This window comes from Olea europaea, chromosome 6 (genome assembly GCF_002742605.1).
Source record: "Olea europaea var. sylvestris chromosome 6, O_europaea_v1, whole genome shotgun sequence".
NCBI lineage: Eukaryota > Viridiplantae > Streptophyta > Magnoliopsida > Lamiales > Oleaceae > Olea > Olea europaea.
This window is the reverse complement of record NC_036242.1, coordinates 21,536,689-21,541,482: the sequence shown is the minus strand read 5'-3', so window position 1 is coordinate 21,541,482 and position 4,794 is coordinate 21,536,689.

Below are 4,794 nucleotides of genomic sequence, written 5' to 3'. Positions count from 1 at the left end.
AAAATTTTTGTGACGAGCCAGTTTCCTTATTCTGATGAAATTCTGCATGGAAACAATATTTTTGACATTATATATATAACTAAAGATGCCAGAACGGAAAAAAAAAAACCTCCTTTTAGACCTAAAAATCTTATATTCTACGTATTTTTGAGGGCGAAGAACGGACATCATAGAATTTTCTCTCTTTTTGTTTAAGGATTATTAATATATTGCTAAACTCCATCTCAAGGTCGAAGGATATTGAACCTAGGAACGATTCAAACTGTGAGATCTAAATAAATTTCATTGTTTCCATTGATATCTTATGTATTGAATATTCTTCTATGCATAATTTCATGGTTGTTATATTTGAATTCTAAGATGCCTATTAGATATTCATGTATCACAATCTATTGTTTGTTTAAAGAATAAATACGTAATTGTATAATCTTTAAAATTATTATTCTTTGTACATTTAATTTTTTTATCATATGAAACAATTGCTTATCATTACGACGTAGTTTGAAATATCGTAAAATAAATGTAAATACTGTTTATTTCAAATTTAAAATATTACAAAATGGTTTAACTGTCATTTAGGAGAACCTGGCTTCTACAATATTGGCGAGTATGCCCTACTGATTTGCATCTGCTGCTCAGTCGAGAAAATTCTCCGATAAATGGTATTCTAGATGTACTTGGTAGAGGAAATATTGTCTTAGCATACGCAACTTTCCAATAATCAGCCGTATAATAATGTGAGCACAATGTTCTTGTTGCAAATCCTCGTACGTAGCCATCACGACTGTATGCTTAAATATAAAACTCTCCAACTAAAATTTTTTACAAGTGCATATGTCATTAATCAAGTCCATCATGTATGTCGTATTACGTGCACATTCCATAGAGAAGTGCGACTCGTCCAGTAGTTCGACATTCAATTCTCTTGCAAGTTCTGTAGTCTTGAATAGTATTTTCTCTTGTGCCGGGGTTAGCACGCTCGTGCAATTCTATGATTCCATACGTCGATCGTGAAACTACTGCTGCAGCTTGGTACGGATATTCTCAACCAGTACAATGATGGGTAATTCTCGGTCCTTCTTGAATAATGCATTGAGAGAATCCGCATTGTTTGACGTCATCATGCTGTATCGACTTCTTGGAAAATACAAGCGCGCCCAATGTTCAATTCTCGTTTTCGTTAGATAATTCTATGCCTCGAATGAATTACTTCCTAATTCAATCATGAACTTATTATACTCTTTGACACTGTAAGCTTCAGCTACTCTCTTGAACAATGAAATGATACCTTAGCTCTGATACCTAATCTTTAGGTCGCCTAGCATACGGTACATGCAATACCCATGTTGTGCATCGGGAAAAACTTCGACGATACAATTTATTAAAGACGGTCCCCGATCAATTACAAATACAAGGTACTCGACTTCCTGATTACTTTCCTCAACTTTGTGAAGAACCACCGCATCGATAGATCATTCTCACTATTGACTATGCCGAATGTAAGAGGGTAAATTTGGATGTTGGCATCTTGACATGTAGTAATAATCAACTTGCTTTGATATTTAGATTTCAGTGTAGTACCATCAACTAGAATTAAGGGTCCCATAGCATTTCGAAATCCTCGAATGCATTGTCCACGAGCCATGAAGAAGAATTTGAAGCAATTCTCAACCTCCATCTCAATAAAAAATGACAAGTCAGGATTAGTTTTCTCTATGTTATGGTAATATCTAGCCAATTTAGCATAGTTTTCCTCTGTAGAGCCCATTAAATTCTCAAACGCACATTCTTTGGCCTTCCAAGCCTTTTGGTAGCTCAAGACTACTTCGTACTCTCAACAAATGTTGTTAATAATGTCTGATGATCTGTAGATCGTATATGGATCCTAATACCTGTGCATTATCTATCGATCAATAAATCAAGCTCGGGCTTGCTTGTGATCATTTTGACGTATTCCCACTTCACAAGTATGTTCTCGTATATACTTGTGAACTACTAAGCACTCACTCGTGTTTATCTTCGTCACTCGCAAACACCAACAGCAACTATCGTCTACGCAGGCGATTGTCAACAAAGTTATATTTCAGTGCAATTAGGTACACAACTTCCTGCAAATTTTTATTCATTTTAAACAATTGCTCGACATACAAATCATCACTATCGAGAACCACATGCGAGGAGTTAGAGGACGGTCCACTCGATCTATCCTCTGAGGTCCCATCTCGCTCATGTCTCTATCGAGATAAAGCGATCAAATCCTCATTTGTAAAAGCATTCACATTTTTATACTCGGTGTCGTAAACTATGGAGGGAATTCTATGTATAATTGCTCTAGAATAATTACATCATCTTCACGAGCTATCTGGACCATATCCCAAAAATCATTGGCATTGTGATTCCCTTCAGCTGAATCTACTTGTTCACTTTTGATGACATCATTTCTCACTAAAGTCACGCAAAGAGAAGTCATGTGCATATTGTTCAATTCAAATAGATAATTCACTTCGGTATCAGAAGAAATCGTCATAGGTGGAATCGGAATATCATGCTCGCTAAATTTAAATTTAGGTTCAATATCATACTAAGAGAGATCGATATATAGCTTGTTCTATAATACATTATAGAGTTCTACATATGATGTGCTTGATGTTATGGAAATTGGGATACCACTACATCTATCACTCGTCTATTTCTGTACTCATCGATCTCTTTCATCCAATTTGAAATTACCAAAGTAATAAACTGGGACTACAACCATATCTGCATGAGGAAATATAATTTTTAATTGCAAGAAAAATATTAATGATAATAAAAGTAATAAAAAATAAAAAAATTCAAAAAATAGTCAGCTATTAGGACAGCTGGTTGGACCGCCAATCGGTTGTCTTTATATGTCGAAATAAAATTTATCAAGTACAACGTCCAATAATTTAACAAAAATAAAAGTAAATGTGCTTATTTTATATTTACCAATCAAATGAGATTGATATAAAAAAAATTTCGCCTACCACATTCGATAAATTTTTCAGTTTTTGAGGTTGAAGTAGATGAAAGATGAGAGTGCTTTTATTTGTGTTGGAGTAAATAGATAAGAAAAGTTTGCTAATTTTAATGTTTTAAGTGAAAACTAAAAGGGTAGTAATAGCTTTTAAACAAAAACATCTTTTGTAGTTGTATAATGTACTTAAAGGCATTTTTGTCATTTATCACGCAATAGGCCATAGTGATAATATTAACAAACAAACAAGTTAAAGTGAAATTTTAATTCTTTGACTAGGCCATTTTTAAATGTACCACGTGTTTGAACAGGAGGTTGATATGGTTTATTTACAAATTTTAGTTTTGGGTCGTGACATGATTGAGCCAATGTAAGAAAATGGATTGGGTTGGTGACTTTACTTATCGGGCTTCTGCAAATCAACTCATACATTGGGTTGGACATATGCAAATTGAAATTGAAGGCCTGGAATATTGTAGCCCAAGTGATTTTTCTAAGGAAAGAATACATATATCATGTCTTAAAAATATACGTTTTCAATTTGAAGGAAGAAGGTTCAATATTTCAAAAGCGAGGTGCTAAATTATATATATAAATTAGAATTTTAAATATACATTTTAAAATCAAGCATTCAGTTATCATTTCAAACAGGACTCTCCAAAAAAGAAACATCCTAAAATCAAGCATCCAATAATTCCAAACAGGGCTCTTCAAAAAAGAACAAATCATGATAACTGCCAAATAAAAGAGAAAAGCAACAGCGATCTATACTATTCACGATTAATACTATCGGAATTTGGCAATTGAAAATAATTGGACTATTAAACCAATGAATTGGAAGTTATTGTCGTAGTAGATCAAAATTTTTAAAGGCAACGACCACAAATTGAGGCAATAATAGCAAATTGAGTATGGTGATCATCCCGAAGAAGATCTAGAAGGTTTCAAAGTCATAATTGATGACCACTAATATAGTATTGTTGCTATATCTTGCTATTTCTGGATTTATGAAACATTCTTGAAGCTTTAATTGTGAGTTGCTGTGACGAAAACTCAATAAATAAATAAATAAATCATTTGCCTGTAAATTGTGGGTTGCTATGATGAAAAGCACAAAGATCCATTGTTGCATATTATTTTGATCAAATGATCAACTTTCTGTGATATATGACCCGTAGATATTAATTTGTGACCTATGCACTATGATATTTAACTTGTGACCAGTTCTCTTGGATCTATGACCTGTGACCTGTGCACTATATAACATGTGACATGTGAACTTGTAAATTATTACCTATGATATTGATCCAATGGCCTGTGATGAGTTCTCTTGGAACTGTGACCTGTGGAAATTGATCTATTACCTATGCAATATGACATGTGAATTATTATATGTGACTTGTAATATATGAACTGTGACATGTGAACTTGTTGGCAAGGCACAAAGACATGTAACTTCTGATCAGTGACTAGTTAATATTGAATTGTGACCTACTGATATTGATTTGTGACCTGTGCAATATGACTCATGAACTGAGAAGTGTAACATCTGAACATAAATCAATTATTTGTGACCAGTTCTATTACCTATGAACTTAAATATGCAACCTGTTATCAGGGCACAAAGACATTTGACATCTGATCCATGATCAATTGACACATGCAATATGACATGTCACCGTGAACATAAATCAGTAACCTATTACCAATTCCATTTGCAGGACATCACAACCTTAACACCACCACCGTTTGCAAAACACCATGTCCTTAACACCTGTTGCAAAACGCCATCACCA